Below are 13,935 nucleotides of genomic sequence, written 5' to 3'. Positions count from 1 at the left end.
TTACCTGATACGTCCCTTCTAGGAGAGGGGGAAATGGCGGTCAGGTTTGGGAAAATCCTCTTGTTTGCCGTAAGACCGAGTCTGCAAGACACTGTACGCCAGCTTTTCAGCGAGGACAAAGATGCAGACTGATGTGTTGTGCTGAAATGATAAAGAATTAGTGCTCACCCTCCCCGATGCCCCCCCCGCAAGTCAGCCAATATAAAGGATGGGACTGACTGCCATTTCCCCCTCTCCTAGAAGGGGCGTATCAGGTAAGCCAACTCCCATTCTCATTGTCGGGGGAAACGGCGGTCAGGTTTGGGACATACCAAAGCTATAAGTGTGCCTGGGCAGGAGAAGGCTGACAACATCATTCTGAGTCTACATGAATTGCCTGGAAGACCCTTCTTCCAAAGGCAGCGTCAGAGGACGCATACACGTCTAGCCAGTAATGTCGAATGAATGCCGTTGGGTTGGACCAGGCTGCAGCCCTACATATCTTCTCCAGTGATGTTTGAGTAGCCCAAGCAGCCGAGGTGGATGCACTCCTAGTGGAGTGCACAGAAATATATCGAGGAACCGGAAGAGCCCGCTTTTCGTATGCTGTGATAATTGTGGCTCTGATCCATCTGGACAAAACCGATTTCGTAACTCTCGTTCTCAGAGATGCAGGCTGAAAAGAAATGAAGAGGGCCTCTGTTTTGCGTATTGACTCAGTGCGGTGGATGTAAATTTTTAAGGCCCGGCGAACGTCTAGGGTGTGCCAGATGAACTCCTGCAGTCGTTGAGGATTCGCACAGAAGTTCGGAAGTATGAACTCTTGTGTGCGATGAAATACCACGTTAACTTTGGCGAGGAAGGTAGGGTCCAAACGTAGGACCACCCTGTCCCTGTAAAAAACACACAAATCTTGACTGGATAAAGCCAACAGCTCTGAAACTCTACGGGCTGATGTGATGGCTATCAGAAAGGAAACTTTGAAAGAGAGGAATCGGAGTGATACCTCCCTCAACAGTTCAAATGGTGTCCGGGTCAAGGCAGACAGAACCTCGTGTAGACTCCACGATGGAAAACGATGAACCACTGGAGGCCTCAGGTTAGCAGCTCCATGGAGGAAATCTCGCAGAAGAGGTTCCCTGCAGGAACCGCAGGAAAGGGAATGAGATGACCCGTAGGTAAGTATCGAAGATATGGCTGCTAGCTGCCATCTCAGGGTGTTTGGCGCGAGACCGGCCTCAAAGCCGTTGTGGAGGAATTCTGATACATGGAGGACAGAAGCCGATGTAGCTGACCATGTAGCTTGGTAAATATGAGATCTAGAGTCACGGCGGGCCGCCTGAATTGTAGGAATGACCTTGGAGGGGATGTTGGCTTTGGTTAGGAGGAGCCGCTCAACCTCCAAACGGTTAGGCGGAGCCATAGTGGGTCCAGATGTTGTAACGGTCCTTGGCAGAAGGCCACTCTGCTCCCCGGTATCCGCCATGGGTCCTGTACCGACAAGGAAAGAAGGTCCGCAGACCAAGGCCACCTGGGCCAATAAGGGGCCACTAGAAGCAGTTCGGCCCTCTCCTCCAGAAGTTTGCGAATCACCCTGGGAATCAAAGGAAGCAGGGGGAAGGCATATAGAAGGCCTCGAGGCCACCTGCAGCGCAGGGCATCCACTGCCTCCGCACCCTGGGAAGGAAACCGTGTGAAGTACCTGGGGAGCTGGTGATTCGAGGCCGAGGAAAATAGGTCCACCAGAGATTGGCCAAAATGGGATGATAGATCATCAAACAGATCCGGTATGAGAGCCCATTCCGCTTGATCGATTGTATCCCGACTGAGGGAGTCCACTGTAATGTTGGTAACCCCTGAAATATGAGAGGCCTTCAGGGATCTGAGGTGTGATTCTGCCCAGCTGCCAAGACAGAGAGCTTCCTGGAGTAATGAGTGAGAATGCGTTCCACCCATCCGATTTACGTGGGCCTTCGCCATGATATTGTCTGTTAGAACCAGAACATCCGGGCGGGCGATGTGGGTCGAGAACGCCTGGAGGGCCAGGAAAATGGTCCGCAGTTCCAGAAAATTGATGCTGTGCTGGGCTTCGTGAGACGACCATTGGCCTTGGGCCATATGTGGACCCAGGTGCGCTCCCCAGCCAAAGAGGCTGGCATCCGTGGTGATGATCAAACAAGGGGGCTCCCTGAAATAAGTCCCTTGGGAGATGGCCGGGGTTGTCCACCAATTTAGAGACCTTGGAACATCCTCGGGAAGGACAACCTTCTTGAGGGAGGAGCTGATTCGGTCCGTTGGTATGGGAGCATGTGTTGTGTCTTGCCCGCCCTCAGAGTAGCCGGGGCCTTCTTACCTGCTCCCGAACACTGAGGAATGTATGCCTCCCGGCCCAAGTCCTGGCTCCATGCCCACACAAACTGCCGAAGAAGGAGCATCTCCCGGCCCCAGCCCTGACTCCATGCCCAGGCAAACGGAGCAGCTAGACCCCTCCCCCTCCTCCACAGCATGTGAGCCTGAGGAGGGTTTATTCCCAACAGCTGCTGATTGGTGTGACCCTCGCATCAGAAGGCTGGATAGGCGGAGGCAACAGAAGGAAGGGAGGGGCAGGCCTTAATGAGTGCTGAGTCATGGACCCACACCCCATGGCCTATATAAAGGATCTGCTTTCTGGCAGTCTCTGAGTCAGGCAAAAGTCGAGCTTATCTTGCTGAAGTCACTTACTGGTCTCCTGCCTGCTCTGAGGACTTTGCTAGGACTTTGGGCAGAGCTGCAGAGGCAAGCCTGATTCGGATTTCCCTGACCCGGCCGTCAGCGGAGGAGTGGGACACGACAGCATGATTTGTCTAAGTCAGGTGCAGCAATTTGTCTAAGTCAGGTGCCACGTTATAAAATCTTTTGTCAAGGGCATTCGGGTTGGACCTAGAGCCTGGGTTTTGCCACTGGCGCTGGGCAACGTCAACGAAGAGTTTTAGAACCGGAATGGTCTCTGAAACCACAATGGGTTCTGCAAACAGGTGATCTGAAGGGTCTTTTGTCGTCTGGTCAGTAGGAGCAGATGTCGTAATTCCTAGACCAGTGGAAGTTTGTGCTTTGAAGAGCAGGGAGCAGAAATAAAGGTGCAGCCTCAGAATAGGGAGGCAAAGTATCTGAGGCCGAGCGGTCAGGAGACCATTCTCCAGTATTGGTAGGAGAAGGATAGCCCAAAACATTGGAAGAGGGCCTATCTTCCTGTGTGGAAGGTTCCTCTTGAGCTGGTCTGACTGTCTTATTAGACTTTTTCAAGGATTTGGTGATGGCTTTTTCGATCGCCTTGTGGCGTCTTTCCTCAGCTTTAGAATGAGGTTTGGAGGCTTTTGTAACTGGGTTGGAAGCCCCTTTGGAATGGACTTGGGGGACATTTCCTGAGGGCCCCTCTCCTGGGTCGCTAAAACGGCAGCTCCGACCCTTGCCAGTGGAGCCCTTCTTTGCCTCCACCATCTTAATTGCTAGCCCGCCAAATTAACCGATCTGATAAGGAAAGCAGCAGTGATGAAAAACGATTACTCACAACCTCCGTTTGTAGAAATGGTAGATCAGAGAAAGCAAGGTCGCCAAAGCTTAGTTCCAGCAGGAATTTGAAGGCTCAGCTGTTAAGTCAGGCCTTAAAAATATTGCTCGCCGAAAGAGGCTGCTAACGCGATGTATTAAAATGGGGAATTGTATTCCCCCGCCCCTTCTGTCAGAAGAATCGCTAGCCACAAGGGCTTTTAGCACGAAGCAGAAACCAAGGAGTTTTTCTCCTCTCCGAAAGTCCAATCGCTAGCAGCAAGGGCTTCAAATGCGATGAGAGTAATATGGGGAATTCTTCCCCTTCGTCAGCTTAGTCGCCAGCTACAACGGCTATGAAGGCGACAGATCGTGGCGCAGAAGCCTCCAATGCCTCGGCAACTGCTCTGATGTAAATTAGCAGACGCCTGCTCGCTATGCTAATCACCAACAGCGAGCCTTCTGGGCACACTTCAGGGCGAGCCCGTGGTCGCTGACCCAGGAATCACCAGTTGACTGATTGCAGCCGAATGGAAAAAAACCATCCCTCAGCAGAATCGGGTTAAAAAACCTTTCATGCTGGTAAGAGATCTATTAGTTGTTAAGGTTTAAAAGAGTAGGAAAACACAACGACACATCTGGTCCTGGCAAGGACGGAGTCGAAAAGCTGGCGTACAGCATCTGGAGGCGGGGCTTAAGAAAATCCTTGCAGACTCGGTCTTACGGCAAGCAAAAGGATTTTCCCAAACCTGACTGCCGTTTCCCCCGACAATGAGAATTCAGCTCACAAGGAGCGAAAAATAAGCTGGGAAATGCAAAAATAAGGAGCCAAAAAATAAAAATAAGAAACTTACACTAATAGATTGCCTCCTTCATGTCAAACTTCACTTACCTTTAACTAATTATGAATCTCTGTTCATGTCTCCTTGCAGACATATATATTAATTCCGATGGACCATCTGGCACCAAAGCCAATCAATAAGTAAAGTTATTTTTTTCTAAAATCCATTGCCTATGGGAATCATATTTTCAGGAAAGCTAAACCTTAGAAAGTTATTTTAATATAATCTCACATTATTTTTAGGCTTAAACCAGGCTCCAGACTAGCTGCTTGATTGCAAAGTTTGCAGGATGAAACCAGAGGTGGGATTCGGCCAGATTGCACCGGTTCAAGTGAACCGGTAGCTAACACCATTGGCTGGCCCCGCCTCTTGTCCCTCTCCTTCCAGCCACTCCTCACATGACTGGCTTTTTGCCTAGGTTTGTCCTGCTGTCGGGGCAGGGGGAACAAATGGGGGCCTGGGGAGGAGGTGCCTTGCCTGCTGCAGCTGCCAGCAGTTGGGGGGCAGCCAGGGACTCCCTCTGTCAGCTGGCCCTCCCCCACCAACCTGCCTGCTGGCCTGAAACTTTGAGATGAGCACGGCAGGCCAGAAACAGATCTCAGACTCATGTGGGCATGATGCGAACCAATAGTAAAGGTAAGTAGAACCCACCTCTGATCCTTATATAATGTGAAGTAATAATAAGAGCGGAAATCAGAACTTGAACTATGGTAGTATTAATGTTTGAACAATATGGTGATTGGCATAAAAATAATATATTGAAATACTGAATAACCAAATAATGAGAGATTATAATTCAACAAAAATATGTGTATTATTACCAAAACATATGAAGAACGGTTGCAGGAACTGGGTATTTAATAAAAAGAAGGACCAGGGGAGACATGATAGCAGTGTTCCAATATCTCAGGGGCTGCCACAAAGAAGAGGGAGTCAAACTTTTCTCCAAAGCACCTGAGGGTAGAACAAGAAGCAATGGGTGGAAACTGATCAAGGAAAGAAGCAACTTAGAACTAAGGATAAATTTCCTGACAGTTAGAACAATTAATAAGTGGAACAACTTGGCTGCAGAAGTTTTGAATGCTCCAACACTGGAAATTTTTAAGAAAATGTTAGATAACCATCTGTCTGAGACAGTGTAGGGTTTCCTGCCTGGGCAGGGGGTTGGACTAGAAGGCCTCCAAGGTCCCTTCCAACTCTGTTGTTATTATTATTATTATTAACTATATAAACTTGTCAACAGTAGTAAATAAGTTGAATATTATTTTATTTGTACTGAAATGTAAGACACTCAGGGCTATACTGTTTATGCACTGATAATAATATATAACAGATTAACAGAATTGGAAGGGACCTTATAGGTTATCTAGTCCAACCCCCAGCTCAAGCAGGGGACCCTATTCCATTTTTGACAAATGGCAGTCCAATCTTTTCATGAAAATCTCAAGTGATGAAGCTCCCACAACCTCTGAAGGTCACTGTCAGAAAGTTCCTCCTTATTTCTAGGTTGAATCTCTCTTTGGTCAGTTTCCATCCATTATTCCTTGTCTGGCCTTCAGGTGCTTTGGAAAATAGTTTCACCCCCCTCTTCTCTGTGGCAGCCCCTCAAATGTTGGAAGATGGCTATCCTGTCTCCCCTGGTCCTTCTCTTCACTAGACTAGCCATGCCCAGTTCCTATAACCGTTCTTCATATGTTTTAGTCTCCAGTCCCCTAATCATCCTGGTTGCTCTTCTCTGCACTTTTTCTAGTCTGCACTTTTTTTTTTTTAATAGTGTGGTGACCAAAACTGGATGCAGCACTCTAGGTGTGGTCTTACTAGGGCTTTATAGAGTGGTATTAGTACTTCACTTGATCTTGATTTTATCCCTCTGTTAATGCAATTTAGGATTGCATTGGCTTTTTTAGCTGCCACTGCACACTGTGGCTCATATTTAGCTGGTTGTCCACTAAGACTCCAAGATCCTTCTCACAATTACTGCTATTAAGCCTGGTTTTCCCCAGTTTATATGTGTACTTTTGGTTTTTCTTACCTAAGTGTAAGACTTTACTTTTCTCTACATTGAATTTCATTTTGTTAGATAGGGCCCAGTGTTCAAGTCTATCAGGATCCATCTGGATCTTGAGCCTATCTTCTAGGGTGTTGGCTATTCCTGCCAGCTTAGTATTGTCTGCAAATTTGGTGAGTTCCCCCTCTATTTCCTCATCTAAGTTGTTTATGAAGATATTGAAGAGTACTGGGCCTAAGACGGAACCTTGTGGCTCCCCACTGCTTACTTCTCTCCATATAGATTTAGATGTTTGTAAAAAAAGAAAAAAAGAAAACTTGGGGAGAAAAGAACAAAGACTGACATATTGACATGTTCTAGTTGAGATTAGAGTGATAAAAGAATTCCCCAGATATGCATGATCTCAGTGATCTAAGAGCCTAGAGGGAGGAAACCATCGGTTGGGACAAGGATTGATGTATTTATAATAGCTATTGGATAAAAAAAAACTATGTTTCGATAGGATTTCTGCCTCTTTGTCTCTCTCTCTCTCCTGCTCTGAGGAATCAAACTTCTTTGATCTTCCACTGATTCATCAGGAAATGTGACAGGCAGAATAGTAACATATTGCAGCCAGTGGTGGGATTCAGCTGATTTGCGCCAGTTCAGCGAAATCAGTTAACTTTTTGTGCAGTTTGGTGAACCAGCTGATACCACTACTGGCTGGCCCTGCCCTGCCCCGCCCGCCCCTCCCAGCCACTACTTTTCTTGCCTCACCTGCTCCAAGTTTGAATAAATCCAGGATGAAGTTCATGGTGGGGAGGCTGCAGGGTCATGACTGGGAGCTGCACTGATCAGCTGGGAGGTGGCAAACAGACAGGCAATGCCGATCAGCTTGCAGGCTGGGAGGCGGCGAATGGACCAGCCACAACATTGGGCTGGCAGGCAGTGAATGAACAGGCTGCGCTGATAAGCTGAAGTGGCAAATGAACCAGCCACGCCAATCAGCTGGGAGGCGGCAAATGATCTGGCCACACCGATAAGCTAGGAGGAGATGAATGAACCATCCGTGCCTATCAGCTGGGAGGCCAGTCACCTGTGAGTGATCAGCTGGGAGGCCACGCCAATCACCTATGAGGCAGTGAATGGACTGGCCACGCCAATCAGCTGGGAGGTGGCGAATGAACCAGCCTGCTCTGATCAACTGGAAGGCTGGGAGGCGGTGATTGAATCGGCCATCCTGATCAGTTGGGAGGTGGCAAATCGACCGATCACGCCAATCAGCTGGGAGATAGCGAATGAACCAGCCGCACCAATAATCTGAGAGGCGGTGAATGAACCGGCCATGCCGATCAGCTGGAAGGCTGGGAGGCAGAGAATGAATTGACCACGCTGATCAGCTGGGAGATGGTGAATGGATCAGCCCGCTGAGTGGCTGAAGGTGCCCTGCAGCCCTTTTTTGGCCTGTGTAGCCTCCTGCAAAATCCTGCAACAACCACAATTCACTCACTAGCCTGTTTTTCAACTCCATTCTCTGGCATTCAGGGCAACAAAAGAAGACCATGTGACAACCAGTTTTTTTCAAAAGTTCAATCAGACCTTCTAAAAGACCTTCTAAAATATTGCGAGATCTTTTTTTTCCTGCGAAGTTGGAAGGTCTGATTGCACTTTTTAAAAAACTGGTAGTCAGATGTTCCTCTTTTGTTTCCCTGCATGCAGGAGAATGGAGCTGGAAAGCAGGTTAGTAAGGGAATTGTGGTTGCTCTGGGATGGGGTGGAAGTGAGGATTTTGCATTATGATTGTTCATAAATAAGTAAGAACCAGTCAAAGAGAAATGGAGAAAATCCCTATCTGTAGATCAGCATTTTTCAGTCTTGGCAAGTTTAAGATGAGTGAACTTCATGCTGCTTGGGGAATTCTGGGAATTGAAGTCCATACACCTTAAAGTTGCCAAAGTTGAAAACCATGGGTATAGACTAGAGTTTAGGATTTGGTGCAATTAAATAAATCAGTTGTGGTTTCCTTAATAAATAGTGATTAAAGCAATGTGAACCATTACTGGACTTTTTGTGAGAAACTGAAATTAAAAGTTGATCTGTAGCTTTGATGATTAGATATGGGATTATGGAAATAATGTAGACAAATGTTAATCTTAGAGTAAGAGTTTGATATATTTTTTACTTATATCTGTACCCAAAAAAGTTGGAAGTCATTCTTTTTTGGTTTTCCTTCTTTTCCTTTCTTTCTTATATTTTCACTCTTTTTCTTTCCTGAGCCTTTTCTTTTTTTTCAAATCTGTTTTAATTGTTTATCCTTTAGCTTTGTATTTTTTTGATGTATAAAAGATCAAAGACTCAGCCATTTTAATTCTACATTCCTTTTTTACAGAAATCATATCAAAATTTAGAATGAAATCCACTGGGAGCCATCTCATATAAGGCAGGCTCTGAGTCCCTCTAACTAAAAAGTGTTTATCGAAAGAAGAAAATATTTGTAGCTCAGGGTTGAACTGTGGGGTCCTCTGAGCTTGATGGTTTTCTTGCAGATGTTTCATTACCAAACTAGGTAACATCATCAGTACTAGAAGGGAGTGGAGTTTGCTCTTATTTTCCTGTACTAATGGCTTATCCTGTCAGTGTTCATCAGTTGCTTCACAAATAATGTTTTGATTGGTGCCAGGTCTCTACAGCCTCAGGCAGAGAAGGACTATAATTCACCCTTCCCTCTAATGTTCTTTAAAATACAGAGTTTCTCAGCATTACATTAGGAACCTCCAACATGCAAACAGTGGTTACTCATTCTAAAATGAATTCTCTTTACCTGGAGCTTCAAAATTTGCTATTTGCTGGGAAGGTGTGTAGCTAAAAATCAGTCTATACTAAGTGTATATCTGACTTTGGGGATATTTCTTCATAACCAAACAAAAGTGTATTTTCTGTTCACACTGCTTGCTCGCTGGATCTGGATATCACAAAACAAAGCCCACATTTTGTAATTAGTCCCCGCACCCCGTTTTGGCTGGCAAAGTGCTGTCAGCCACCCACCCAGCTACACCTACCCAACCACGCCCACCCAGCAGATCATTAGGGCAGAGAACCAGTTGTTAAATTATTTTGAATCCTACCACTGATTGCAGCCCTGAAATTATGGATTAATCCCGAGAAAAACCCTCAATATACTTCAGAGTCAAACTAGATCAAATTGAACTCTCCCCTTCAACACTTCTTCAGTCTGTATTGTGTGACATTTCTTTAGTTCCCTGGATTTGCTTAAAACAAGGGGGGAGTTTTCTAAGGGGTCAGAGGGCTATTGAAAACAGGGCATGACTTCTTGGCTAGGAAAAGGAGTGGATATCTTGTATGCCAGGACAATATATCACATGCGAACCGCCCCTTTATGCAGTCTCTAGAACGCCTCTTATTGTGCTGTGAAAATACCAGCAGTATATTTTCTTACCAACCTAATGGGGAAATGCATGACCCCTAGAGTATAATTCTTAAAACAGCTTATTAACGCTCTCTTCTGTATCATATATCTAAATCTATACTTAATGTGAGAAGGCATGTCCAAACAAATTGCAACTCAGTCTCTGGCTAATCTGACAAGGTTATAACCTATTGCTTTGGACTCTCATGCAGTGCACCTAGAACAAACGTTCAGGTAAGTAAAACGTTCAATCTTTCAACAAAGTACTTGAGGCTAAAGCTCCCCTGCAGGAAGTTAGGACCAAAGTTTATAGGGCCCTTTACCATAGCGAAAGTGATTAACCCTATTACAGTACAGTTTAAGGTCCCCGGCCTACTAGGGGAAATGCATCCAGTTTTTCACAGCATCTTGTGAATAGAATAGAATAGAATAGAATAGAATAGAATAGAATAGAATAGAATAGAATAGAATAGAATAGAATAGAATAGATTTTTTTTTTATTGGCCAAATGTGATTGGACACACAAGGAATTTGTCTTGGTGCATATGCTCTCAGTGTACATAAAAGAAAAGATACGTTCATCAAGGTACATTTACAACACAAATGATGGTCATAGGGTACAATTTAACACTTAATGATACAACACTTAATGATAATCATAGGGTACAAATAAGCAATCAGGAACAATCAATATCAATATAAATCATAAGGATTACCAGCAGCAAAGTTACAGTCATACAGTCATAAGTGGAAGGAGATGGGTGATGGGAACGGTGAGAAGATTAATAGTAGTGCAGATTTAGTAAATAGTTTGACAGTGTTGAGGGAATTATTTGTTTAGCAGAGTGATGGCATTCGGGGAAAAACCTGTTCTTGTGTTTAGTTGTTCTGGTGTGCAGTGCTCTATAGCATCGTTTTGAGGGTAGGGGTTGAAACAGTTTATGTCCAGGATGTGAGGGATCTATCAATAGTTTCACGGCATTTAAAGCCGGCAGTAGAATCCCAGTTTAGGCCAGTAGGTCAAGCAGCCCCACAACCAATCATAGTGCAAGGGAAAATGATTACGAGATTAAAAGAATATTAGATTCCTGATTGTACAAGGGAAGATTGCAATATTTAGTACAATGCAAGGAATATCCATTGTCCAAAGCCACATGGGTAAAGACAGACTGGTTGGCTAAGCACTTTCATGAGAGATACCCTCATGAAGCCAAAGGGATCTCCGGAGGGAAGAAAAGGGCCTGAGATTGAACACTAATCAATCTCTCTGTGCTTTCTCTTTTTTTCCAGGAGGTGCTCTTTGGTTAAGGGGGTCTGATGGTCAACTCTGAAGTGAGAATGACTGAGGCTGTCTTGGAGGCTTCAGAGTTGCAACACGGCAGAAGAAGGGGCAGGGAGGGGACAGCATTGATAGCTGCGGTTTTGTAGCCTAGACAAAACACTTTCCTGTGGGAACCAAGGACTTTCCAACAGGTGACTGGAGAGAGAAGGAGAGAAGTTACCAGGCAACCAGCCAGCACCTTGATTGGACAATGTGACTTATTGTTTGGGGCAAGGGGAAACTTTCACTTTTTAATTTGGTGAAAACCATGAAAACTTTCAGAGCTGGTTTTCACCAGTTGTGCCAATATGATTATCTCCAATAAAACTGTTCTTTGAGGAATCTACCTGCCTTGGAGTTCTGTTTGCATTGGGTGTATCACTTGGAGCACTGACAGTATTTGATAATATACCTTAGATTCTGGAGTGTTCATCGTTTTTATTTTATTATTATTTATTTAAAACTACATATTAAAATACTAAAGGGGAAAAAATAACAGCAGTAATATTATTGTTAACAGATGGAAAGGAGGGGAACATGAAGTACAGGAGGAAAGATGGGGGTCAATCCAACAGAATGGTGGGCCCCAGTTGGGGCTTCAGACCAGCTGTCAGAGCCGGGTTTTCAGGCCCTCTTGGAAGGCCAGAAAGGAGGGTCCAGATCTCCCTTCCAGGGGGAGAAGAACCCAGAAGGCAGCAAAGGCTCCTGTCCTAGGCAGCATCAGCCCAAATCCCTTCACTGATGGAGGTGCCCACCTTGCCCCCTCTGCCACCATGGGTTGCGGGGACCAATCCCATTGATCTGAGGTGATTCATTTATTATTCCGTTTATATGGACACATGGTGCATAATTCCTTGACAACTTTCATATAAGTAAAAGCCAATTTGGCAGAGCATTTATCCCTTTCTTATCATCTCTCCACCAATCCTGAGCAGCATCACTGGAGGGGAAAAAGAAATGACTAGTCTTCCTCAATGGGTCTAGGAGGCTCCCACCTTTGGCTGTGCCTCCTTCACCTCCAGCCACCCACCTCAGCCCATTCACAGCCAGCTTTCCTCTTCCGCTGGCCCTCCTCTGGTGATTCTCCCTGGCCAACGGGCCTCGGGCCCTCCGCCTCTCGCTGTGGCCCATTCACTGAGACACTCTTTGTCCCAGTTTTGCTCCATGGCACAAAATGCCACCAGCCAATCACACAGCAACAATGGAGCTGGGACTGGCGACCGAGAGGGCTGGGAGAGGGATGCAATTGGTGATAGGTTACAGAAGTGAGCAAGATCTATTGCGGGGGATGGGGGTGTTTGCAGGAAAATGCTGCCTTTGCGCAGCTCCTGGTGGTGGTGCAGAGGGTGGCAGGGCATCAGCGGTAAGCATGGCTGTTGCTAGTGTGTGTGTGTGTGTATATATGGAATGGTATTTCGCGCAATTGGGGGGGGGGTGTAGATGAACTGTCCGTTAGGTGTCAGGTTAGAGTCTAGGTGCAGAGGCAACAACAGGGATAATGGTGGTGAAAAGGCCAAGCCTAAGGTCCCATCCTATCCTCCATCTTCTTAGCCATCCCTTGATGATCACCGGCTCTTTCTTATTTATTTATTTATTTATTTATTTATTTATTTATTTATTTATTTATTTATTTATTTATTTATTTGTCACAACAGTATATATAAGCATAAGCAAGAAATAACTATACGATATGTAAGCACATATATAAGCGTAAGCATGAAATAACTATATGAATTGGATACAATCAAAGGGAACATTAGGACAGGAACGGTAGGCATGCTGGTGCTCTTATGCACGCCCCTTACAGACTGCTTAGGAATGGGGTGAGGTCAATAGTAGCCAATCTAAGGTTAAAAAGTTTTGGGGATTTTGGGAAGAGACCACAGAGTCAGGTAGTGCATTCCAGGCATTAACAACTCTGTTACTGAAGTCCTATTTTCTGCAATCAAGATTGGAGTGGTTAACATTAAGTTTAAATCTACTGTGTGCTCGTGTATTGTTGCGACTGAAGCTGAAGTAGTCTTCAACAGGAAGGACATTGTAACAGATGATTCTATGAGTTAAACTCAGGTCATGTCGAAGGCGGCGGAGTTCTAAATTTTCTAAAGCCAGGATTTCAAGTCTGATGGCATTATTGTCATTGAGACTGGGAAACTGGTGGTGTATCCCAGTTAAATTACTGGATAGCAGAAATCAGATTACCTGACTCCTTTCTGTTAATGGTAGAGAGTATCTCATTTCAATATAAAAACAACAACATATACTTTTCAGAAAGAGTGTTGTCAGAAATAATTTCTATTTCTGTGTGTGATATTTACTTTTCTCTGAATGTTGCAATCGTTTCAATCTGTCTTCTTCTAGGGGTGGTAAAAGACAGGCAGTCCTTGAACATTATTCTCCAAGGGCAGAATACGTTATAACGAAGTTCGTTTAGTGATTGTTCAAAGTTACAATGGCATTGAAAAAAGTGACATGACCATTTTCCACAGTTACAACCTTTACAGTATCCCCATGATTATGTGCTCAGAATTCAAACACTTGGCAACTGGTTCATATTTATGACCGGTGCTGTGTCCCAAAGTCATGTGATCACCTTTTACAACCTTCTGACAATCAAAGTCGATGAGGAACAACCATGAGGAACAACCAGGTTGCTAAATTATCAACTGCAGGAACAATTGAGGCAGGAATGGTCATAAAATGGGGCAAAATTCACTTATCAAATGTCTCACTTAACAACAGACATTTTGGGCTCGGTTTTGGTGGTTGGTCAAGGACTACCTGAAATACCAAAGGAAATTTCCAATTGTATTACTTCAGTTTGATATGGATGATGATGATAAGAAGGTAATCT

The sequence above is a fragment of the Ahaetulla prasina genome, chromosome 9 (genome assembly GCF_028640845.1).
Source record: "Ahaetulla prasina isolate Xishuangbanna chromosome 9, ASM2864084v1, whole genome shotgun sequence".
NCBI lineage: Eukaryota > Metazoa > Chordata > Lepidosauria > Squamata > Colubridae > Ahaetulla > Ahaetulla prasina.
The sequence above is the reverse complement of the archived record's forward strand: the minus strand, read 5'-3'. Positions refer to the sequence as shown.